The sequence below is a fragment of the Macaca thibetana genome, chromosome 4 (genome assembly GCF_024542745.1).
Source record: "Macaca thibetana thibetana isolate TM-01 chromosome 4, ASM2454274v1, whole genome shotgun sequence".
NCBI classification, from domain to species: Eukaryota; Metazoa; Chordata; class Mammalia; order Primates; family Cercopithecidae; genus Macaca; species Macaca thibetana.
This window is the reverse complement of record NC_065581.1, coordinates 34,795,894-34,822,260: the sequence shown is the minus strand read 5'-3', so window position 1 is coordinate 34,822,260 and position 26,367 is coordinate 34,795,894. Positions and strand designations below refer to the sequence as shown.

General features: G+C 48.7%; 1 protein-coding gene across 9 annotated transcripts in view; it reads left to right on the top strand.

The window, feature by feature from the left end:
* LOC126952767 (ubiquinol-cytochrome-c reductase complex assembly factor 2) overlaps positions 1-26,367 on the top strand; it is a 317,841-nt gene that overhangs the window by 12,990 nt on the left and 278,484 nt on the right. Inside the window, exon 1 of one of the 9 annotated variants that reach the window (XM_050787764.1) lies at positions 13,005-13,008. The exons of 7 other annotated variants lie outside the window; for them this stretch is intronic. The gene's annotated coding sequence lies outside the window, so the exon portion shown is untranslated. Of the gene's footprint in view, positions 1-13,004; positions 13,009-13,552; positions 13,557-26,367 lie in introns of those variants that run through there. One more of the 9 variants, XM_050787740.1, reaches the window with a different exon arrangement.

Below are 26,367 nucleotides of genomic sequence, written 5' to 3'. Positions count from 1 at the left end.
TCTCTCCTCTGTGGTTTTGGGCTTCTTTTCTTCCACCCACTCTTCAAATGCTAGGGCTCCCTCTGGGGCTCCAGGCTTGGAACTCTTCTTTCATTTCAAAAGTTTTATGGCCTCTCTCATTTAAATTCATGGCCTCAGACCTTTCCAAATATCCCATGTCCTCCTCCTACATTTCCCCGCTTCCCTTGCAGTTGGTTTGAGGCCATGTGACTGTTCTGGTCAATGACCTGTGGGTATAAATAATGCCAGTCACTTCTGGACTGAGGCTCGGGTACCTCCTCCACGTCTCTCTTTTACTGTGCTGGCCTGGGAAGTCACGTGTTGAAATGGTGGCACATAAGATGGAGGGTACCTGGGTCCCTGAATCACTGGATGGAGGAGAGCTTCTGCCAACCCATGGTGAACTTTCTATAAACAAGAAATAAACTTATTTTATGCTAACATGTTGAGATTTCAGGGCTTGTTACTAAGTTTTTCTTTTTCTTTTTCTTTTTTTTTTTTGAGATGGAGTCTTGCTCTGTTGCCCAGGCTGGAATATGTGGCACAATCTTGGCTCACTGCAACCTCCACCTCCCGGGTTCAAGCAATTCTCCTGCCTCAGCCTCCCAAGTAGCTGGCATTACAGGTGTCCACCACCATGCCTGGCTAATTTTTGTATTTTTAGTAGAGACAGGGTTTCACCACGTTGGCCAGGCTGGTCTCAAACTCCTGACCTCAAGTGATCCGCCTGCCTTGGCCTCCCAAAGTGCTGGGATCACAGGCATGAGCCACTGTGCCCAGCCAGTTATTTCTCTTTTTTTTGAGACGGAGTCTTGCTCTGTCTCCCAGGCTGGAGTGCAGTGGTGAGATCTCGGCTCACTGCAAGCTCCACCTCCAGGGTTCACGCCATTCTCCTGCCTCAGCCAGTAGCTGGGATTATAGGCACCCGCCACCATGCCCGGCTCCTTTTCTTTTTTTTTTCTTTTTCTTTTTCTTTCTTTTTTTTTTTTTTTGTATTTTTGGTAGAGACAGGGTTTCACCATGTTAGCCAGGATGGTCTCAATCTCCTGACCTCGATCCACCTGCCTCGGCCTCCCAAAGTGCTGTGATTACAGGCGTGAGCCACCACGCCCAGCCCAGTTATAGTTTTTTCTATCCTAACTACTATACCATCAAACAAGTGCCAAATGTATATATATCTCCTAGCTTCCAAACCTCCCTTTGAGCACTCCACTGACTACTCAGAACTGTCTACGGTGGAACCCATAGTCTTCTCTTGAGTCTTCTTCTTCCTGTCTCCCATGATCCCTGTCTTGGTGACAGCAGCCATGCAAGCCAGAAACCTATGCCTTATTCTAGGCCGCCTTTCCCACCTCTCAGCTGCTAATCCCCAACATTCCCTCTACCTGCTTCCATGCCCAGGACCACCTCCTGGATTCGTGCCTTCATCACCTGTCTCCCCTGGACAGCCGTCACTGTCTCCCAGCTCCTGCTGTGGCTTTCAGCCTTTATTCCTTGTATATGTATAGATGATAGATAGATAGATAGATAGATAGATAGATAGATAGATAGATGATAGATGATAGATATAGATAGATGATAGATGATAGATGATGATAGATAGATATAGATAGATGACAGATAGCTAGACAGACAGATAGATAGATGATAGATAGATATATATAGATGATTGATAGATAGATAGATAGATAGATAGATAGATAGATAGATAGATAGACAGACAGATAGATGAGAGCTTTCTATGTTGCCCAGGCTGGCCTCGAATGCCTGGCCTTGCCTCCTTATGTGCCAGGAGAACAGGCCTGGGCCACCGGGGGTCCCAGCACAGCCTTTATTTCAATACTTTAAAGGTGTTGCTCCCTGTCTTCTGAATGGCATTGTTCCCAAGGAGCATCCCAATATCTGCCATCATCCTTATCGCTGTTCTTTTGTATATAATACATTTATTTCCTCTCGCTGCTTTTAAAGTTTTCTCTTTCTCACTGGTTTTAAACAATTTGGTTATGATGTGCCTTGGCATAGTTTTCTTCGTGGTTTTTTGTTTTTTGTTTTTTGAGACAGAGTCTTATTCTGTTGGCAGGCTGGAGTGCAATGGCACGATCTCGGCTCACTGCAACCTCCGCCTCCTGGGTTCAAGCGATTCTCCTGCCTCAGCCTCCCAAATGGCTGGGACTGCAGACGCACACCACCACACCCGGCTAATTTTCGTATCTTTATAGTAGAGATGGGGTTTCACCATTTTGGTCAGGATGGTCTCGATCTCTTGACCTCGTGATTCGCCTGCCTTGGCCTCCCAAAGTGCTGGGATTACAGGCGTGAGCTGGCCCTCATGTTTCTCTTACTTGGATTTTGGTGAGCTTCTTGGATCTGTGGGTTCAAACTTTTCATTATTATTTGGAAAACGTCTGGCCATTATTTCTTTTTTTTGTTTGTTTTTTGAGACGGAGTCTCGCTCTGTTTCCGTCTACCGCTTTTATCTGCTCACCTCCAGAGACTTCTATTATACATATATCAGGCCTCGAAATTGTCTGACAACTGAATAATGCTCTATTCATTTTTTTCCTGGCCTTTTTTCCTTCTGTGTTTCATTTTGTATAGTTTCTATTGCTATGTCTTCGAGTTCACTAACCTTTTCTTCTGTGGTATCCAATATGCTGTTAATTGTATCCAGTGCATTTTTAGAAATATCAGCATTGTAGCTTTCATCACTAGAAGCTCAATGAGATCTTTTCTCTCTCTTCCACATTTCTAGTTAAAAGTTCATTTTTTCCTTTAGCTTCTTGAACATGTGCAATGCAATTATAATAACTGTTTGAATATCCTTGCCTACTAATTCTATGGTGTCATTTCTAGATTGATTTTTTTTTCTTATTATGGGCCACGTTTTCCTCCTTGTTTGTATACCCAATATCTTTTTTTAATGTTTTATTTATTTATTTGTTTATTTTTGAGATGGAGGCTTGCGCTGTCACCTAGGCTGGAGGGCAGTGGTGCGGTCTCGGCTCACTGCAATCTCTGTCTCTAGGGTTCAAGTGATTATCCTGCTTTAGCCTCCCGAGTAGCTGAGACTACAGGCATGAACCACTACATCTGGATAATTTTTGTATTTTTAGTAGAGATGAGGTTTCACCATGTTGGCCAGGCTGGTCTCGAACTCCTGACCTCAAGTGATCACCCGCCTTGGCTTCCCGAAGTGCTGGGTTACAGGCGTGAGCCACCATACCTGGCCCCAAGTAACTTTTTTATTGGATGCCAGACATTATGAATTTTACTTCATTGGGTGCTGATTATTTTTGTATACAAAGAAATATTCTTGAGCTTTGTCTGGAATGTGGTTAAGTTACTTGGAAATGGTTTGATCCTTTCAGGTCTTGCTTTTAAACTCTGTTACACAGGACCAGAGCAGCACTGAGTCCAGGGCTAATTGTGCCCCACTTCTGAGGCAAATCTTGGTGAGTTCTCTAGCCTGTGCCCTGTGAATTATGAAGTTTTCCATTCTGGCTGGTGGATCATGTGTGAGCTACAGGGATCGTTCCCTCCAATCAGCCTCAGACAGTTTCCTTACTGGAACCTGATGCATGGAGCGGTATTCAGCTGAGAGCTCCAGGAGGACCTGGGGGCTCGCTCTCTGTGAAGTGTCTTCTCGCTGCACTCTGGCCTGTGGTCTCCAGCCCCCTCAGCCTCCCTGAGCTCCAGCTCAGTCTGCTCTGCCTGAGTCCCCTCCCCCTGTGCACTAAGTGAGACAATGGTGGGCTCACCTCATCTGTTTCCCATCTCTTAGGGATCACTGTCATTCACTGCTTAATGTCCAATGTCCTGAGAACCATGGTTCCATGTGTGTGTGTTTTTTTGTTTGTTTGTTTTCAGTTGTTTCAGACAAGAAGATAAATCTGGTCCCTTGTTACAGACTGAATCTCTGTGTCCTCCCCAAATTCATATATTAAAACATCATCCCCCAAAGTGGTGGTATTAGGAGGCGGGGGCTTTGGGAGGTGATTAGGATTAGATGAGGTCACAAGGGCAGAGGCCTCAGGAATGGGATTCGTGCCCTTGTAAGTGTCCTGAGAGAGCCTGCCTCTCGCTCTGCTCTCTGCCATTGAGGATAAGACAAAAAGTGGCTGTCAGCCCTTACCAGAGCCTGGCCACACTGGCACCCTGATCTCAGAATTCTAGCCTCCAAAATTGCAAGAAGTAAATTTCTGTTGTTTATGTGCCACCCAGTCTGTGGTCACTGGTCACAGCAGCCCAGACTAAGACATCCCTGTCCCTTCATTTCAGTTGGCAGTGGGCGTGTCCTCCCGTCTTTCTGGGACACAGATCCCATTAGGCCGTTCCCCTGCTCGGTTCCACCTGAGCTTTCTCACTGCCCCCAGTCTAATAACAAGAAGGACTAATGCAGTGCCAGGCACTGTTTTAAGTTTTGTGTGTTGAACTGTTTAATCTTTACAGCAAGTGTGTGGGGGAAGTGCTCTTTTTGTTCTCATTTTACAAATGGAGATAATGGAGCTTAAAGAGGTTATATATCTTGCTCAAGTGCACACAGCAGGAGGAGCTGGAGGTGGAGCTGGGATTTGAACCCCGGCAGTCTGGCTCCGGTCGTCATCCTTAGCCTCCACTCCACACTGCCTCCCTAAGGCATTCTGGTTGCCTTCTGCTTCCACCATTCATTTCTCCATTCAGTTGCTTTTCAAGCACTACTGTGAGCCCGAATATACTGCAGTTCTTAGAGACATGGAGCAACTAGCTTGAAGAAACAATTATAAAATATGGGGAAGAGGAGAGTGGCTACACACACCAGCAGCTCAGAAAAGGGTCTCTGAGTCACCTTCCTGAAGGAGTTAACACCTGAGCTGATCCCTAAAGGTCTGTCTGGTGGAATGGAGACAGGGAAGGGTATTTCAGAAATGAGCAAAGGACAGAGATGATCAACAGCGTATTTGGGAAGAGAGGCCTAGTAGAGATACTGGGAAGACCAAGATGAGCACTCCAGGGGTGACAGATGAGGCTGAAGAGCCAGGCAAAGGAGAGGGGAGGGGACCTGTGGGCTACACCCAGTGGCCTGGACTTCTAAGAAGGGAGTGACCTGGTTGAAGCTGTCAGTTGGGACAGCCTCTCTGCGGGTGGTGGGATAGAAGGGTCTGGCCTGGAGGCTGGGAGACCTGTTAGGAGGCCATTGCTGTGGGTCTGGTGAGAGATGAGGGCCTGGGGATGAGGGACTCAGTTGGATGCAGAGGGTAACTGAGCAGATGGAGTGGGGCAATGCTGGCATGGATGACTGGATGGTGGAACTGCCAGAAGGGGACAGTGAAGACGTGTGCTCCTAGGTTATATCTTTAAAAGGAATGGGCATGTACTCCTTTCAACCCTTTCCTCTCCCCTCCTGCTGGAATGCAGATGTGATGGCAGGAGTGGGAGTAACCACCTTGAACTCAGAGACTGAAGTCAAGTTTAAGGGATGGCAGAGTCACACTATAGCCTAGAAGCACCACGCTCTGGACTGTTATGTGTCGAAGAACTCGACTTCTAACTGGTTTAAACCATTCTATTTTGGAGTGTCTGTAAGGGCAGCTTAGCATCTACTTGAACTAATGCACCTACATGCCACTGATTCTCCACCAGTGTTGAGCTTTGTGTAGGCTGATCCCTGTGCCAGGGATGCCATCCCTTCTGGTACCTCCACCTCTACCTACTTGGACAATGGGCACCATTAGGTCAAGATTGATGGCTTGAGACTGTAGTCCTAGCTACTCAGGAGGTCGAGGCAGGAGGATTGCTTGAGGCCAAGAGTCTGAGAACAGCCTGGACAATACAGTGAGACCCTGTCTCTAAAATAACAATAATAATATTTTTTGAAAAAAGATTCTACTTTGGCATTCCCTCTCCCAAGAATGGTCCTTCTGCTGTACCTCCACTACACTACATTTTATTGTGTTTTCTTGGATATTTCTGCATCCCAGACCATAAGCTTCTTGGGGGCCACATCTTATTTCTCTGTGGGGTCAGTGCCTCCTTCTCGTAGGGACTCAATATATGTGTTGGTTGAATGGTCTGAGCAGTGGGTGCAGACAGCATGCTGCAGGGTTGCTGGAAGAATGAAATGAGTGCACCGTATTTGTCATGTGGGCTGGGTTATGCTGTGTGACAGTCACAAATTCTCAGTGGCTTAAAACCGGAAGATTGTTTTTCCTCACTCACACTATCCATCCGGGGAGGGGATCTGCTCATTACAGTGACTCGCGGATTGCAGATGACGCAGGCTCCTCCAATCCTCACGCGAGGCTTCCCTGGCAGGGGAAGAGAATATGGAGAACTGCACGCTGGCTTTTCGTGCTTCCACCTGGAAGTGACACATGTCCTTTCTCTCATATTCATTGTCAAAGCAAGTCCTGCAGCCACACCTCAAGGGGGGTGAGGATATGTAATCCTGTTGCCTGGAAGAGGAGAACTGGAGCTATTGGTGAGCAGCGGTGACGGCTACCACAGCTGGGTATGGAAAAGTTTGGCATGGTGTCGAGAACATAGCACACCATCAACCAGTGTTTAGGTTCCCCAGTCACTCATCATTCAACAAATACTTCACCGTCACAATGGTGAAAACAGTTGATGTTCCTTGTCTCATGAAGTTTATGGTCAAGGGGGGAAGACGGGACAGACATTTCTCAAATCAACACACTCATATACAGATAATGACAGTTTGTAATAAGTGCTTTAAAGGACATGAACAGGGTCTCTTGGGAGAAAATAATGGGGTGTGTGTGTGTGATTATTTTAGAATGGGGAGTCAGAGAAGGCCACCTGAGGAGGCAGCGTTTAAGATGAGACCCAAAGAAAAAGGAAGAAGTCAGGGAAAGCGCAGGAGAAGAGCAGAAGAAGGCGTTTTAGGGAAAAGGGATAGCATGGGCAAGGCCCTGGGGTCGGAGGAGGGCTGGTCTGGCAAGTTTAAGAAATTGAAGGAGGTCTGTGAGGCAGCACAGAGGGACTGGGGTAGAGGGCAGAGTGAGGTGAGGGTGGAGAGGCCGGGACCTAGGCATCCACTGGAAGGCCGCTGGGAGGCTTTAAGCAGGTGGGGCCTGACACGCACCCTTAGTGACCTGTGAAGTGTTTGCGTCTCCAGGCTCAGACCACAGAATCCTTTGCTTCTCCTATGCTTGCTCCCTGGGGGATCTCATCAGATCCTGTGGTTCCAACTCTGAAGTGTGCCTCTCCAGCCCTGTCCTTGCACCTGAACTTGACCCATGTGGCCTACTGCCTACCCCTAGCTCTGCCAGGCACCTCCAGGTGACCCTCCACCCCCTTTTCCTGCTCCTCCCTCCCATCTTGCTCTCAGTAAAAAGCCCCACCCCCCTCATGGGCAGAAACCTTAGGGCCAACCTTGACTTCTCCCGCTTCCTCACCCTCCTCATCCGTGTGTCTGCAGCTGCCTTTGCCTTGCCTTGACACCTCCAGAATCCAACGGCTTCCCTCCACACGGTCCCGTCACCGCCATCCTTAGCCTGGGTTCTGAGAGGTCTTCCCAGTGGATCCCTGCTTCAGCTCTTGGTCCTCAGTCAGACCCCCACACAGCAGCCAGAGGGATCCTGTGAAATGTCAATGGATCCTTCCACACCGCTGCTGAAGACCCTCTACGGCTTCCCATCACTCTTTAAATAAACCTTAAATCCTGGCCCAGTCTATGAGACTCTGCGGGGCCCACTCCCCAGGCATTTCTCTAGCCTCATCTCCTTCCCTTTTTGCCTTTCTCACTCCAGCCACTTGGGCCTCTTCACTCTTCCCAAACAGTCGGTTGCTGTTCCTTCAACAGGGAACGCTCTTCCCCCTAATTCTGGCGGGCTCTCTTGAGCTAAGTTGCCTTCACAGAAAGGCATTTCCTGACTGGCCCACCTTAGACAGCACCCACCCCGCATCCCTGCAGCCACCTATGGCTTCATCTTCCCTCCTAGATTTCATCACTCCCTGACAGTAGTTACTGTGTCACCCTCCCCCAGCAGAACATAAGCGCTGCGCAGATAGGAACTTTGCTCTGTTTTCTTTTCTTTCTTTCTTTCTTTGAGACGGAGTCTGGCTTGGTCGCCCAGGTTGGAGTGCAGAGGCGCCATCTCGGCTCGCTGCAACGTCCGCCTCCTGGGTTCAAGCAATTCTCCTGCCTCAGCCTTCCGAGTAGCTGGGATTACAGGCATGCGCCACCACACCCGACTAATTTTTTGTATTTTTAGTAGACACGGAGTTTCACCATGTTGGCCAGGCTGGTCTCGAACTCCTGACCTCAGGTGATCCGCCCGCCTCAGCCTCCGAAAGTGCTGGGATTACCGACGTGAGCTACCACACCCGGCCTGTTTTCTACTGAACTTCCAAATCCTGAAACCGTGCCTGGCACATGGAAGATGTTCTATAACTATTTATTGCCGGGCACGGTGGCTCAAGCCTGTAATCCCAGCACTTTCGGAGGCCGAGACGGGTGGATCACGAGGTCAAGAGATCAAGACCATCCTGGCTAACACAGTAAAACCCTGTCTCTACTAAAAAATACAAAAAACTAGCCCGGCGAGGTGGCGGGCGCCTGTAGTCCCAGCTAACTGGGAGGCTGAGGCAGGAGAATAGTGTAAACCCGGGAGGCGGAGCTTGCAGTAAGCTGAGATCCGGCCACTGCACTCCAGCCTGGGCGACAGAGCGAGACTCCGTCTCAAAAAAAAAAAAAAAAAATGTATTAAATGAATGAATGAATGGAGCAAATGCCTTAAATTCTAGGCACCATTAGAAAGACAGAGACCTTGCTTTGTTTTATGGAGAGAGGGGCCAACTGGGGTTACTGGAAGTTTGTGTTTCTGGAGGTACAGAACGAACAACTTTGGAACAGATTCTGTTTGCTTTTTCTTCACTCCAGGTGGGGCCCTTTAGTTACACACAAGCAAGCCAGGGCCCACCCCCATTTGTTCGCAGAGGAAACTGAAAAGTCATCCACCACAAATTGGAATGCAGATGCTGCAGTTTGCCGCGTCGAGTGTGCTGTTTACTCATGTAAATTGGGAGCGTCTCTATCCCGGCTGTGCCCTTGAAACATTAGGGAAATGCTTTTCCCTAAACGCACATTTAGACTGAACTGTGGCTGTCCCAGCATGGTGTCACTTTGATGTTCAATAACCAGACTCTGGAAATGTATTTTAGAGTTATTATGACTGTCTTGCATTGTCCCAGAGCCAGTCCTCATTCATTCATTCATTCATTCATTCGATCATCCATTTATTCATTCACCAAGTCAGTACTGAGCACCTTGTGTGGTCCAGAGTGAACCAGGCTGACACGGACTCTGCAGGAAGCAGTGAGTATTCTTGCTGCAGGCGTCGCTTGGGTCTAGAGCCACGAATGGGGAGGGGGGTGCAGGAGAGGACACCCTGAGGCTGTGAGCCAGGGAGGTGAAGAGACCTGGAGATCTGGAGAGGGAGGAGATTGTGGAATCAGGCCTTGGCTTCATGGAATCAGGCAGGGCCCACAAGGATGGTGGGATTTGTGGGTTTGTGAGCCTCAAGAGCAACTGCTGCTGGCAGGCAGGTCACACACTCTCAAGACCCTGCTGATTGTCTCCCAAACCTTCGGTAGCACATGCTCTGGGCTTCCAGCTGCACACTGGCACAGGGAGAGGGAGTGAAATCAAAAAGGCATTTACCAGGCAGAGAGAGGCGAGCTGGAGCAGTAAACATTAGAAAGGAAGATGCAGGCGCAAGGGACAGTGGATGCCTTGAAGAATTGCCACTCACAGAATACCCAGAAGTGCTCCATAAAATGAAACAACCATTCTTTTTCAATACATGGCTGGGTTTGTAAAATGAATAAATGAATGACTACAAGGAAAATCTTTAGGGTGTCAAACATTAAGAGGGTGCTGGAAGCCTGAGTGTAAGGGACTCTGAAGCTGTTGGGAGGCCACAGGTGGTGTGCAGATCATGCTTCTCCAAGAGCCAGATCCAGGTTTCCCAACAGCAGCATGATGGGCACTTTAGGCCTGATTATTCTTTGTTGTGAGGGGCTGTTCCATGCATTGTAGGATGTCTAGCAGCACCCCTGACCTCACCCACCAGATGCCCATAGCACTTTCCTCCTCTGATGTGACAACCAGAAATGCTGCCAGACTTTGCCAAATGTCTCCGGGGGTACAAAATTGTCCAGGTGGACACAGGCCTAGAGGCTTGGTTTTAAAGGGCCCCACAAGGAAGAAGGGCTGTGGGCCCAGGGCGGTGGGGAGTTGTAATTGAGAGCTCCACAAAAAAAACTAAGACTTTCAAAAGTCTACATTTTTTGTGGAAGGATAGAGAAAAACATCCATTCAGTGGCAAAGAGAAATAAGAACATTTGCCTATTTTGGCATGTGCTCTTTGTAGGAGAAAAAAAAAAAAAAGCCTTCTTTGAATTTTGTAATCACAAGCCTGACCACACAGGGGTATAGGTAAATGTTTGCATTATGTGTGTTCTAGGAAATACCAGGTGGTGGAACTAACCCCAAGTGTGTTGGTAGCACCTAGCCACCTGGCTGGCAGAAGCAACAGCAAATTCTCTTGGGAGGGGCACACCTTCAACTTTTGCTGTACAGGATTCCCATGGATAGAGACCAGCTAAGCTCAAGTTTACAATACAGAATTACAAAGCATGCAGGGAAACAACTGATCACGAGCAAGTCAGTAAAAACCACAAATGGCAGAAGTAGACCTTCAAGACTTAAGATATTGGAATAATCAGATTAAGAGTATATACATATATACACACACACACACACACTTTAGAGACAAGGTCTCCATCTGTCATCCAGGCTGGAGTGCAATGATGGTGTGATCTTGGCTCACTGCAGCCTCTACCTTCTGGGTTCAAGTGATCCTCTTACCTCCGCTTCCTGAGCAACTAGGATGACAGGCTCACATCACCATGCTTGGCTGTTTTTTTTGTTTTGTTTGTTTGTTTGTTTGTTTTTTGTAGAGACAAGGTCTTACTATGTCTTACTATGTTGGTGGTCTCAAACTCATGACTTCAAGTGATCCTCCCACCTCAGCCTCCGAAAGTGCTGGTATTACAGGCATGAGACAACTGCATCTGGCCCAGAATATGTCTTTTTAAAATATCATGTTTAAAATGAAAATGAGCAAATTATGAAAATGAACAAATAGACTCAGAAATGAAAATGATAATGTTGAAATTTAAACCTCAATAGATGGGTTAGACAGCATATTAGATACAGCTGAAGAAATAATTAGTGAACTGGAAAACAGATATGAAGAAATCATTAGCTATAATGCTGCACAAATAGAAAAATATGAACAACAGGAATAAAAATATGGAATACAGAAAGGGGGGTTTAACAAATGTCATCTGGGAATTCCAGAGGAGATTACTGAGAGAATGGGAGAGGAAATATTTAACAATGTGTTGATTAGAAATTTTTCAGAAATGATAAAAAAGATAAATCCTGGGAAAGAAATATAAAGATCTGAACAGAGTAAATAAGGAGAAACCCAGACCTACAAACATCATAGTGAGACTGCAGAAACCTAAGAAGATCTTAAAAGCAGGTGGATAGAAAAAGTCAGAGCACAATGACCCCAGGATGGATCTGTGGGACATGAACACTGTTCTGAGGTGCCCAGAAATGACCCAGGGAAGGGGACCGTAGGAGAAATGCTGGATTACTGCTAGCATGAGCAGGTGGGGGCTCAGACCATCACTATTAAAATTAAAAATGTATGTCATCTTAGTGATCCCTCAAGCTGGGCCTGGTGGTTTCACACCCACAGAGGGAACCTCTTACATGCCTTTGGCCCACGGGCTGTTGGGGGTTCCTTTTGATTGGAGAGGGTGAGGGCTGCCTTTGCAGCACTGCCTGGCTACAGTCTGGGGAGAGCAGTGGAGTTGGGGGACCTGGAATTGACCCTAAAGGCAGTGGGAGGTCTGGGGCTGACCCTAGACCTCTGATCTTGCTTGGGACTCTAGTCCCCCCTCAAGGACTCTGGAGAACACTAAGGGCTGTCTTCCCATTCACAGAGGCTTCATGGAGGAGGTGATGGGCTGTAAGAGGAAACTGGGAATGGTGGGATGGGGAAAGGTGGGGTGGGGCTGGGTTGTTTGCAACAAACTGGGGACGACAGGGGGAAGGCTGAGAAGGAGAGAGTGCTGAGGGGAAACCCAGGGACTGTCTTTATTTCTAGGTAAAGACAGCACCTCCCTCAGTCCCACACCTTGTGCATGCGCACCCCCTTGTCCATTCTTGCTATGAATTTTTCACCAAACAAGCTTCATTAATCGTCTAATAACCAGATTAATTAAGGACGCTGAAAGTAAACAGCAAGAAGGTAATTTGCTCCTGATTACTGTGTAATTGTGGGAGGATGCACTCATTTGCATATGCAAAGAAGGCTCCAAACAGAGACGATGATGACAACGGAAGAAAGTAATTGTGTACCTAAGCGCCAGACCCCAGCTCTTTCTCTCACCTCCCACCTTCTCCAGAGCCCTCCTTAGCCTCAATTAACAGGTGATGGAGAGGCCAGCCCAGTTCCCCAGCCCCAACCATCCCAACTCGGGACCCAGCTACCCAAGCCCTGTGGCCCAGGCCGGCTCCTCCAGCTCCTTCCCCGAAGGGAAACTGGGAATTCTTGCCTTGACCCTGCCTGAATGACCTTGGCAACAAGCCTTTTATCCTTAAGGCCCCTAGCCTCCATTTCCTCAACTGTAAAATGGGCTCCTAATTACCCCTCCCCTGTCGTCACTAAGAGGACTAAACTTAGAGCGAACCAGGGAGTCGTTTATAAATTGTAAAGCTCTGGGCAAAAGCTCTCTGTGTCTTATTTTTTACCTGAGTCCAGGATTTGCTGAGTGTACCTCTTCAAAGGCCCCTTAGAATCCTGCCTCCTTAAGGAGGCCTTCCGGGATTGTGCCCCTCAGGGGAACTGGCTTCCCTCTGGGCCGCAGTTTGCTCAGTTCTGTAGGAGAGCTGGCGCACAGCTCCAGCTAAATCCACGAACCCTGGGGACCGGTGAGGCGTAAAGGCCCTGGGGAGAGGCCACCCTGTCTTCGCCTCACCAAGGCTAGGCTTAGACTTGGTGGGGGGTACCCTGCGCTGGGGCGTCCTCTTCCCCGCAAGGGTCTCAGACGTCATATTGTTTTCTTATGGCGGCTGATGTCTCTCCTAAACTCAATTTGCGTTTTCAAAGCAGCTAATAGACTTATTAAAAAATCCATTTCACTCGGGATTGAGTCTGACTGGAGCTAGATCAATTCGCAGGGGCCTCTCCCCGCGCCCTCGCGTCGCCAATGGAGACCGCGGAAGCCAGTCCGCCTAGCTCGGCTCCCAGACCCTGCAGAAAGGGCCCTCAGCTCTGGGACCCCTCTAGCTCTCATCATCCCGTGGTCGCGGCCCTCGTCCACACCCGCGAGGCTTAGGTAGCTTGCCTCTTCCCATCACGCAGCCTCTTCCAAGAGCTTGTAAACTCTTATTGAACTCTCTCTGGACAGGTGTGTAAACCTTGGGGGGCGGTTGGGGGAGGCGCCAGTTTGTGTGCAGTTGGGGGGCGAGGGGGAGGCGGCTTGATTTATCGATTGAACTGCCCCCCACCTTTGATTTCAAACCACCTCCCTCCTGCCCGGCCAGATGTGGTCATTGCGTGGCCCTGGGATTTGAAAGGTCCCCATGGTGCCTCGGGTTCAAATCCCGGGTCTGCCCCCCTCCTTGCCATGAGACCTTGAGCAAGTCACTTCTGCTCTCGGTCCTCATTTTGTCCTCTCTAACAGCAATACCAATACCTCCCTGCAGGATCAGGGTGAGGCTGAGGCTGCGGGGAGAGCCATGCTTGAGACAACAAAGATTCTCAACTCTCCCTCTGTTGCTTGGGGGAAACAAGTTTTGCATGTTTATAGACACAATGTGAGACAAACAAGACATGAGGCAGCCTCTCCCCCACACTCTTCCTAACAGAGGAGTCCCTAGATTGCGATCTTGGTGAAGGTCAAAGATCCTGCCTAAATACCTGTGGAACATTCGGTGATGATAGGGGTTCCCCACATTCTCAAATGACAGAAATCAGAAACTAGTCCAGGTTGGCCACTTGAGTCTGAATCCTGTCTCCATAACTTACTAGCTGTGTCTTCATGAATGCCAGCCTTTTTTTCTTTTTTGAGACAGAGTCTCTGTGGCTCAGGCTGGAGTGCAGTGGCGGGATTACAGCTTTCTGCAGTCTTGACCTCCTGGGCTCAAGCGATCCTCCCACCTCAGCCTCCCCAGTAGCTGGGACTACAGGTGTGTGCCACCATGCCCGGCTAATTTTTGTGTGTATTTTTTGTAGAGACAGGATTTCACCATGTTGTCCAGCTGGTCTTGAACCCTTGGGCTCAAGTGATCCTCCTGCCTTGGCCTCCCAAAGTGCTGGGATTACAGGCCTGAGCTACTGTGCCCAGCCGAATGACCCTTATGTAGTAGTTTTAGGGGAGGGAGAAGGCCCAGCCCCAGCCTTCGTCTTTCCTTTTTCCTCTATCCTCTGAGAGCAGCCTCAGCCCAGGAGGTCCTGGCCTCTTGCAGCTTCTCCTTCCAATTACTCTTTGGCCAAAAGGACAAGGCAGGCAAAAGTCTCTAGGGGTTTCCTTCTGTGTTCTAGTCTCTGGGGAGCAGGACATGTGTGGGGGCAGGACTGCGACCTCCTGTTCCCGTCCACAGCTACTCTCTGCCTCCGACTTTCTGCCTCCTGACGGTCACACCCTCAGCCCCCTGTGCTCCCTCAGTTCTGCCCTCAAGCCGTCTCACTGCCTCTGAAGTCTCTGGCTTTTGGTCTTCAGAGAGCCCCTTAGTGGGCACGTAGGGCTGGGAAAAGTGGGGATGGAAGGAGGGATGATGGACTTAGACTGGGTTTTGGAAGAAGCAGTTTCTGGAGCTGGAGAGACCTAGAGTGCCCAGGACGGGAACCTGGTGGCAGTCCAGCACCCCAGGTCAGCAGCCCCTTCATTAGCAGGCACCATTGATTTTGTGTGCTCAGCCTGGCATAGCAATTGTCCAGTGTCCCTCCTTGAAGAAAAAGTTGCCTTTGAAGGTTCAGGAAGGTGCTCGGGACTCAGGGCCTCCCTAAGCCCACGAGGGCTCCCCAGGCTCTGCCTCAACAGGAGGGTCAGTCCCACTTCTTCTGTCTCCACACACCCCGCTCTTTGAACCAAGAGCAGGGTGAGTCTCCTTCCCTCTTCGCCTCCTCTCGCAGCCCCCTCCCCTTCCTTCCCTCTGGGGCTCACCATGGGACCACCAGTTTGGCGGGACAAAGATGTTGGGACAGGCAGAAATACTTCAACAAGGATTTACCCAGAACCCACAAGTCTTTGACCTTCACCAAGATCACAATCTAGGGACTCCTCTGTTAGGAAGGGTGTTGGGGGAGAGGTTGTCCTGTGTCTGTAAATATGCAAAACTTATTTTTCCCAAGGCAGAGGGAACTCAGCTTCTCTGAGTAGCCCCCATTCGGGGGTTGCAGAGTTGCTGACCCTGGTGTGAAATGGACATTGAAACATCTAGAGAAGGTGGTAGAAAGGGAATTGGGGTAAGAGAATGTTAAAGAGATCATGACTTTCATGTAAGTAGAAAACTAATACGTGCCAAAGACTTTAGCTTACTATGTAATGAGGGAACCAGTAAGATGTTACAACCAGTTCAAAGGAGAGTCCGAAGGGCAGATTCATTATAGGCCACCGGAAATGAAGTTGCAAATAGATGAAAAATAGGCCATATCTACAAGTCAATAGTCAACGGCACTTCTATCAGACAAACTTCAGGGGCATTTCTATGGACAAGAACCATTTACTTTACCCTCAGTTTTGTGCAACTTACCAAGTTATAAACGAGCTCAGAGGCAATGAAAAGCAGAAGCCCCTCAGAATGAGATATAGCCCAGAGCTGTGCACCAGATGGAACAATTGGTAGACTTCCCCGATTTCAGAGCCGTTCGCCATTTCTTGTGAATGGAGGGTGAGTGGGGGACAGGGCTAAGGACTCATCAAAGGCACATACCCTCATCTGCTTTCAGGTTTGCCTGGGCTTCCTTGAGCTTTGGAGAAGAGAATTTGAGCCCTGGTAGCCTTAGCATCTATAACTGCTCTCCTTTCTTTTTAATTATTATTTAAAAAAAATCAAATTGTAACGTATTGACCAGGCACAGTGGCTCACAGCTGTAATCCCAGCACTGTGGGAGGCTGAGCCAGGCAGATCGATTGAGCTCAGGAGTTTGAGACCAGCCTGAGCAACATGGCAAAACCCCATCTCTACAAAAAATACAAAAATTAGTGGCATGATGGTGCACACCTGCAGTCCCAGCTACTTGGGAGGCTGAAGTCAGGAAGTCAAGGCTGCAGTGAGCCATGATCGTGCCACTGCACTCCAGCCTGGGTGACAGAGCAAGACACTGTCTCAAAAAAAAAAAAAAAAGTTATACACATATTACAGTGAAGTGCACAAATATCAAGTCTACTACCTCATGAATTTTTACACATGTATACACCCATGTAACCATTATTCAAATCACCGTATAGAACATTTCCAGAATTTCAGAAAGTTTCCTCATGCCCCCTCCTAGTCAATAATGTTCCTCATGCCCCCTCCTAGTCAACCCTGGTTGGGTGCGGTGGCTCACACCTGTAACCCTAGCACGTTGGGAGGCTGAGTTAGGAGGATTGTTTGAGCCCAGGAGTTCGAAACCAGCCTGGGGATCATGACGTGCACCTGAGGCAGGAGAATAGGGTCTGGAAGCAGGAAACCTAAGGCCAATTCATGCTGACATCCTAGAACTAAATCAAAAGGAAAGCTCCAACTTTCCACAACCAAGTGACAAAAGGACCAGAGGCCACTCCCCCTTTGCAACCCCCCTTCCTTTTCTGCATGGCGGATGAAAAATTGAAAGTACCTCTGATTGGTCCCCTCCCACACCCAGTCAGAGTGGTCATGGGCTTAGTCTTCATATGCATAGGAGTATAACTTTGTAACTTTACTTCAATCAGACTGGTTGCGGGCCACTACTTTATTTAGGTAGGGTGCACACCAAGTAACCAATGGGAAACCTCTAGAGGGTTTTTAAACCCCAGAAAATTATGTAACCAGCACTCTTGAGCAGCCTGCTCGAGTCCAGTCCCACTCTGTGGAGTGTACTTTTGTTTCAGTAAATCTCTGCTTTCCTTGCTTCATTCTTTCCTTGCTTTGTTTGTGCATGTTGTCCAATTATTTGTTCAAAATGCCAAGAACCTGGATGTAACACACCTGTAGTCCCAGCTATTCGGGAGGCTGAGGCAGGAGGATCCCTTGAGCCTGGGAGGTGGAGGCTGCAGTGTGAGCTAGGATCTTGCCATTGCACTTCAGCCTGGTCAACAGACTGAGATCATCTCAAAAAACAAAAACAATAACAAAATGCTAACCTCCTTAAGAGGTAACCACCATTCTGACTTATATCACCACAGATTATTTTTGCTTGTTTTTGAACTTAACATGAATTGAGCCATATAGTACATACAGTATGTATGATTTTGTATGGATTGCTTCTGTATAATATTTGTGAGATGCATCCATGTCGTTGCATCTATGAGTAGTTTTTTTATTTTTATTGCTGAGTAGTACTCCATTGTATGATTATTTCATCTCCCTTTGATACAGATTTAGGTTGTTTCCAGTTTTGGCCCGTTCTGAGTAAAGTTGCCGTGAACATTCTTTCATATGTGTTTTTGTAAACATATGTTTCATATTCTCTTGAGTAATGTCTAGGAATGGAATTGCTGGGCCATATATTTTACATATGTTTAGGTTTACTAGACAGAGGCAAGCAGCCCAAGTGGTTGCACCAATTTGTATTCCCCTAGCAGTGTATAAGAGTTCTACTTGCTCTACATCATCACCAGTACTTGGCGTTGTCAGTCTTTCTCTTTTTAGTCATTCTAATGGCTGTATTGTGGTCTCTTATTTTGGCCTTAGTTTCCTTTTTCCATCATTTGTGATCAATGATGTTGAGCACTTTTTCATAGCTTATTGAAAGTTTGGATACCTTCCTTTATGGTGTGCCTCTTAAAGTCTTTTGGCCATTTTTGAGTGAGTTGTCTTTTCCTTTTTGATTTGTAGGAACTCTTTATCTATTCTGGATATGAGTTTTTGTCATATCCACGTGTAGGTAGATATCTTCTCCCGCTCTGTGGCTTGTCTTTTTGCTCTCTTTTGGTATCTTTTGATGAACAGATGTTTTACATTTCAGTGAACCCCAATTTATCAATTGTTTCCTCTGTAGTTAGTATTTTCTGTGTTTCCAAAATATTTCCCTACCCCGAGGTCATGAAAATATTCTCTTACAATCTTTGTCTAGATGCCTTATTGTTTTACGATTCACATTTAGATTTATGATCTACTTAGAATTTTTATTTATGCTATGAGGTGGTCTCAAGCCTCATTTTTTTCTCTATGATCCAGTTGATCCAACTGACCCAGCATCATGGTGGAAAAGTTGCAGTGGTGTCTTTGTTGCAAATCAATTGACCCACATATACGGGTCTATTTTTGGATTCTCTGTAACCTCTCTTATTGGTCCGTTTGTCTACCCTTAACCCAATATCACAGTGTCTTAATTGCTGTAGCTTTATAGAAAGTTTTAAAATCAGGTAATTTAAGTTGTTCGTCTTTGTTCTTCCTGATTGTCTGGGCTATTTTCGGTTCTTTTCATTTTTACATAAATCTTAGAATAAATAGACTTGTCAATTTCCACAGAAACCTGCTGGCATTGAGATTAGGATTGTGTTGAATCTACAGATCATTTTGGGGAGAACTGACATCCTACCAATACTGAGTCTTCCAGTCCAGGAACACGGTACATGTCTTCATCTACGAAGTCTGTCCCTAATTTCTCCTGGCATCTTGGCTCAGCTTCTAAACCCTACTGCACTCCGGCACTGGGTGGGCATCAACTTCCATTCCTTTGACTGCTGTAGGGAGTTCACTATCCAGCTGTAGCACTTCAGGGGGAAACTCAGGCACAAGGCACGAGAGAGGGAGGAGGAGGTAGAGAGATCTGAGGAGCTAAGAAGGCACGGGGGCCACGAGGCCCCCAGCCACCATCTACCCCCCGCGCCCCTCCTGAGGAAAGCCTGCTTGGTGGGAGACCTCTGAGCCAGCAGTTGCACGCAGCAGTCATCTGACCTCCCTGAGCTTCAGTTTTCCTAGTTGTGCAATGGGAGTGTGGTCTCAGCATGAAGAACACACGTGAGGAATGAAGAATGTACATTGCAGGGCACCTATTAGGCACTCGATACATAATAGTGGCATTTGTTTTGTCCTGAAGGGAAGACCGATCTCACCAATGTGGACACAGAACCAGAGAGGGCCAGACCCATGAGGCCCTCTGTGCCAGGCACACTTTTGTCCCTTTTAAGGACCAACTGAAAGTGCGCCTTAGTAACAAAGAGAAGAGAAAAGAAAGGTGATATCTGTCCAGAAAGCTGGACTAGACAAGTGGTTGGTGCCCCAAACCCGAGGGGCTGTCCGGTCCCAGGCTGATCACTCTTCCTGTTTGCACAGACTTCCGGATGGGCTCTAAGTGCTAAAAGGAACTAATTAAACCCCTGGCAACTCCTGCTTTGTTTCCCAGTCACAGATTTTGTGCTGACAGAAGCAGTTTCTTGCCAGATTATTCTTAAAGGGGATAAACCCTTTTCCTACTGAACATTTTAAATACAATTTCATGGGAGAGAGTGATTTTAAAATACACTTTACTAAGCACTTCCCTTTTTATTTGAAAAACACTTTTATAGCACTTGTCATGGGCTAAGCACCTTGCAGATCTAATCTCATTTAATCCTCATACTAACCTGTTATTATCATCACCGTCTTATCACCTACAGGGTAACTCTCTTGCTCATGATGGGCAGTTAGTGGGCGACAGAGCTAGAATTCAACCCAGGCAGCCTGGCTCCGTGGCCTTGCGGTTAACCTGGCCCTGGTGGCCTGCTTGGGAAAAGTCTTTCTCAGATGGCTGGCCTCCGAGGGCCATCATTTTAGAAGTCCCCGGGGCTTCCCCTCCTGTAGCCCTCTGCAGCGCCTTTGGCCATGCTCCCAGCTTGCTGCAGAGACCTCATTAACCAGCAGCTCCCAGGGCCTGGGGGCGGAGCACCTAGCTTCAAAGTCCCCTCCTCCCTCCCACATCACATCAGGGAACTTGGCCTGCAAATAAGGCAGTGTTATGGATTCCTGGCAGGCAGCAGCAGTGTGGCTACCAGTCAGCCAGGGGGCACGGCCAGGACTGGCGCAGGAGCTCTGGGGCTGCAGCCTGGGGGGACTCAAAGGGAGGAGGCCCCAGGGCAGCCTGCCTGCCTTGTTTCCCTTGAGGCTGGTTCAACATGGTCCTTCTTTCTAGCTGCTGGAGATTGAGAGAGAGACTCCCAGGTCTTGGTTCCAGCCTCAGCGTTCAGGATACAAGTAGATTCCCACCTCAGGGCCTTTGCACGTGCTGTCACTGCTGTCTAGACCACTTTCTCCAGAAACCAACATGGCTCACCCTTTTACTTCCTTCTGATTTCTGTACAAATGTCACCTCCTCAGAGAGGCCTCCCCTGACTATCCCGTCTAAAATAGCACACACTGTCCAGGCCTCTAGCCCCTGACTGCATTTTCTTCATAAGTGGTATGAAAACATTCTCTGTGTCTGTTGCTTTTTTGCTTGCTGTCTGGCTCTCCCCCAGGAGGCTATAAGCTGCCTGAGGGCAGGGACTTTCGGCCTTGTTCATCGTTGTATTCTCAGTGCCTAGAGCATGCCTGACATAGTATGTGCTTGATAAATACTTGTTGAATGACTGATTGGTGGGTGCTGCAAGGCTGGATGTGCTGCCTTGTGTTTCTACCCCCGAGCCTCCTCATCTATATAAAGACGAGACAGTGGCTGTCCTCCTATCTGACCAAGGATGTCAGGATGGGCTGCGTTGTGCTGTGGAAACAACCCCAGAGCCTCAGTGCTGAGCTGACTTCCCTGCCTCTTCTCTCTCTTCGTGGTAAGAGAGGTAAGGCCAGTCACATCTACAGGTGGTGAGTCTCCGGATTTGCCCCCTCGCCTCGATCTCGCACTTAGAAACAACTCTGGCTACTTGTCCCATCCATGGGCTTTAGATTCTGGCTTGTGACAGCTGTGTCCTCTTTTGGAAGAAAGCATGGGGACATAATGGTTTACCAGCAGGATGAAAACTGGTTTAGTGGCTGAATAGTTATCAGTGAACCCAGCACTTAATTAGGAAAGATGGGCCATGCAGGAGCAGGGAGAATCCCCCTTCCTCTGTGCACAAGCTCACGGTTATGGGGCCCCACCAGTAAACCACGCTGCAACAATGAGAGGGTAGGTGTGGGGATGGAGCCCGTGGCGGGAGGGCCAGGTAGGGCTTCCTGGAGAAGGTGGTGCCTGGGCTGAACCTTGAAGGATGGAGCTGTCAGCCTGTGAGGAGTGGGGAAGCTGCAGCCTCCAGAGAGGAAGGTGCTGCAGGAGGAAGGCACGGAAGGGAAGAGGAGGCAGAGGGACTGAGCTTCGGAGCGGTGCCCTTAGTGACCGGAGGATTGAGCGAAGCTTCTCTGCAAACTCGATGGAGGAAAAATCGATACCTAGTTGGGTCTCCAGGCATCACGCCTGAGCCGTGTTCAGAAGCTCCGTGAACAAAGCAGGCCTCAGGAACCTCGCTGCAGGGAGGGCGAAGCTGCCACAGCCCCCTTGGTGGTGGGGGGGCAGGGGGAGGGGCTTTGGCCACACCTTTCAGAATTAAAAATGTTTGTTTCTCCTGGCTCCTGCATCCAACATGCCTGGGCGTTGGGGAGAGAGGCACCAAGGCCTGGGCCCCTCAGGCTGCCCCAGTCCTCTCCAGCCTCACTCTGACTCCCCTCCTAATAAGCCTGGCTTCCTCTGTGGCCCCCACCCTGCAGACACTGCAGCCACACCAGCCCAGTCACCATTTCCCAAAGGAGGCGGCTCTCTTCTACTTCCCACTCACTCAGCCTGGAACGCGGCTCCTGTCTCCACCTGTGGAGACCCTGCCTATCTTTTAAGACCTCACCAAGCCACCCCCTCACTGAGGACTCCCTCCCAGACCCAGTCCGAGTCCCTGGCTCCCTCCTTTGGAGTGGGTCACCAGGAGGCCCAACTAGAAAGGGTGGCAAGGAAGCCCATGCACCAAGACCTAGAAGAAACCGAGAGGACCCAGAGCCCAGGGCACGCGGGAGGATTCCTCCCGCCCTTTATCCTGAAGCAGGTGGAAGGATAAGGGGTTAACAGGAGATGGGTTAACAGCTTGACTGGGAAGGAACCAGCCAGGTTTCATAAGGCTCTCAGGTGGCAGGAAGGTGCTTAGAAGAGGGGGTTGCGGGGGAGGGAGGCTCAACCTCTATCAAGATACAGAAAATTATCATCGCTTCAGAGAACTTCCCTTGGCCCCTTCCTGGAGAATCTCTGCCAAGAGACCATCCATGGTCTATTTTTTGTAAGATGGCCGCCCAGGTAAAGACTACATTTCCCCATCTGCCATGTGGCTCAGGTTGTGGAGGATGAGGGATTAGATTCAATGGGGCTCAATGAGCAGGAGGGTGAGGGTCTGGGGATGGTGGACAGCTGGGAGGTCTACAGAGGGGCTTCCTCCTTTGATAGCTTGGGGCAGCTCAGGGGGCAGCATTTCAATTGAGAGGTTTCCTTTTTTTTTCTTTTTTTTTGAGATGGAGTTTCATTCTAGTTGCCCAGGCTAGAGTGCAATGGTGCTATCCTGGCTCACTGCAACCTCCACTTCCAGGGTTCAAGTGATTCTCCTGCCTTGGCCTCACAAGTAGCTGGGATTACAGTGTACACCACCATGCCCAGTTAGTTTTTTGTATTTTTAGTAGAGACAGGCTTTCACCATGTTGGTCAGGCTGTTCTCGAACTCCTGATCTCAGTTGATTCACCCGCCTTGGCCTCCCAAGGTTCTGGGATTACAGGCGTGAGGCACTGCGCCCGGCCCGATTGAGGGGTTTCTCTTAATCAAGGAACAAACAGAGCACACGGAACAGTCTGGCGTTTGGGTAAGACAAAGACTGTTGTGTGTCCTTTGCCAACTAGACTATTGCCAATGGGACACACAAGAAGCTGGTAGGAGGATTTGGGTGGCTAGAGTATGGGATGGAGGCAGGGGACACTTTTTCCACAAACATTTTATTATGAAAATTTCTAAACATAATGGAAAAGTTGAAAGAGTTGAACAGAGAACACATCCATTTGTCCATCACCTCAATTCTACAATGAATAGTTCACAAGATTTACTTTATTCCACGTACCTCCATCCACCCATCCATCTTATTTTTTGAAGCATTTCAAAGTAAGTTGCAGACATCAGTGCACTTCACCCCTAAACATTCAGCATGTGCACTGTTAACTAGAGCTCAATATTTGTTTCTGGTTCCTTTTTTGTGTTTGGTGTTTGTTTGGAGATGTTTAGAGATATATGCATGAAGCAGAATGTACCAATCTTAAGTGGATCATTCCATGAGCTCTTCAAAATGCACCTGTGTAATCCAACCTTTTTTTTTTTTTTTTTTTTTGAGACAGAGTCTCTGTCTTGTCCCCCAGGCTGGAGTGCAGTGGTACAATCTCAGCTCACTGTAACCTCTGCTTCCCGGGTTCAAGCAATTCTCCTGCCTCAGCCTCCAGAGTAACTGGGATTACAGGCGCCTGCCCCCATGCACGGCTATTTTTGTATTTTTAGTAGAGATAGCGTTTCACCATGTTGGCCAGGCTGGTCTTGAACTCCTGACCTCAAGTGATCTGCCCACCTTGGCCTCCCAAAGTGCTGGGATTACAGGTGTGAGCCACCGCATCCGGCCCAACCTCTGTCAACAATACAGAACATTATTGTCGCTTCAGAGAGCTTCCCTTGGCCCCTTCCTGGACAATCTCTGCCAAGAGACCATCCATGGTCCATTTTTTTGTAAGATGGTTGTCCAGGTAAAGGCTACATTTCCCCACCTGCCATGGAGCTCAGTGTGCTTCTATGATTAAGTTCTGGTCTATGGAGTGTAAACAGATACACCAAGTGGCAGCTTCTGAAGACGTTCCTTAAAAGACCTGGTGTGCTCTCGGCCCTTCTTCATCTTCCCTTCTTCCCATTGCCATGCCTGCGGTCTTGGGCCATGAAGAAGGGGACACACCCAGGTATGGTGGAGCAGGGAGCTGGAAGGCCCCTGACTCCTGAAACTCTTCATGGGCCACTAATCTGTAATATTGGCGCGTGGGGGAGGCGAGTGTGGGTGGGCAGTCTGTCACTTACTCCAGATTTTCATGTGAGAGAGAAATAAACATCTACCCTGTTTCAACCTCTGTCAATAGTAGTCTGCATTCCAGTCAAACTAGTCTTAATTACAAACTTGTCTACCTTGTAAATGTTGTACTATATGCATGTATTACCTATTCAAAAAAGTGAATCATAATACAAAACTGCATGTAAAATAAACAAAGAGAGGGTCTGCTGTACAGACTGTGCCTGCTCTTCCCAACCAGTAGTGGAGGGTTGGAGTCACAGCTGGTTCTGTGAGTTAGGACGTAGGATTGATGTCACATGGCACAGACCCAAATTAGCAGTAGCTTACACAAGATAGAAATGTATTTCTCTGCACATAAAAGCCAAAGCAGCCAATATCACAGATTAGTGACCCAGCTCCCACCCTCCCATATGTGGTCATCCCATATCTGTTCAATGACCGTGGTTTCTGAACACAAAACCTGAAAATCTCTAAGGGACACTGGCACCCTCCAGGAGACATAGGCAGCTCTCTGGTCCACACTATAATAAACCCTCTGAGACCTGCCTGTAACCTGGGCAAAGGCTTCTCCTGCCCAAGACAGAACCTCCCACACATGGGGGGCTGCCAGCTTCGGGCATCACAGGACTGGACCAGCTCCCCAACCTGTGTTTGTGCCCTGGCTCCAAGCTGCCATCTCTGTCTCTAGACAAGCTCCTAGGCTTCCAGGGCCCCCACCCTGGGCCTGGGGATTTGGAGACAAGTTCTCTTATCTGGCATTGCAGCAGGCTATCCACCAGCCTCCTGCCCTCTCACTGATGTCCGGCATTGTTGACGCACCAAACCTTAATCTTCTTAGGCCATCCTCACTTGCAGATGTCAGATTCCACACCTGCTGCCATCTCAGCCTTATGCCTTAGATCCCGGTTGTCACATTGCCGTGCTCCCAACCAAGTTGCAGGAGTCTGAACCTTGGCTAATAGCTCTCAGTCTGGGGCCTAGGGGCCATCAGAGGGGCTGCTCGTCTGGCAAATCCATTCCCTAAAAACCATCCTTGGATTTGGGACTGTCATTAGACTGGCAACAATAATAACTTTAGTCATAGTAGTAGTAATAATAATAATAATAGAGCTACTGCTTTCTCAATACCTATCAGATGACAGATGCTCTCATTATATTTGTCTGAGGCAGGGCTTGTTTGCCCCCATTTTACAGATGAAGAAACTGAGGGGGCTAGGAACAGTGGCTCACGCCTGTAATCTCAGTACTTTGGGAGGCCAAGGCGGGAGGATCGCTCGAGCCCAGGAGTTTGAGACCAGCCTGGGCAACATAGTGACACCCTGTCTCTACAAAAAATGCAGAAAATTATCCAGGCATGGTGGCACACACCTGTAGTCCCAGCTACTCAGGAGGCTAAGGTGAGAGGATCACTTGAGCTGAGGAGGTAGAGGCTGCAGTGAGCCTTGACTGGGCCACTGCACTCTAGCCTGGGAAACAGAGCAAAACCCTGTCTCAAAAATAAAACAAAAGAGCGAGCGAGCGAGAGAGAGAGACAACAACAACAACAACAAAACAAAAACCGGAGGCTCAGAGGTGTTAGCAGACACTTCCATGGCCACATAGCTCAGATGAGGGTGGAGTCCAGGCCTGGCTCCCTCCAGAGTGTCCCAGGCTCTGCAGCTGTGTCCTTCCCAAGGTCATGAAAAGGGCCTGGAGTTCAGTCTGGCTCAGATACTCACTGGCTGTGTCACTGGAGGTCAGGTCCTTAGCCTTGCCAGCCTCGGTTTCCTCACCTGTAAAGTGAGAAGGATGATGTATGGGGCACAGGGACATATTGAACCCTTTCTCAGCCATGGTGTGACTGCCTCTCTTCCCTGAGGGCAGGGTACCCTCAGGGCCTGGCCCTGTGCCTGGCACCCCCACTCCAGACCTTAGCAAAGCAGAGTTGGTCTGAGCTGCTAGTGCTTCTGTTAGTAGACACGCCTCGGGGGCACGCATAGGTCAGAAAAGTGTCACAGGGGATGGGGACTGGAAGGTAAGAACAAGGAGGGTGCGGACACCGGTGGGCAGGTGGGGACAGAGATTGGGGGCTGAGCCAGAAG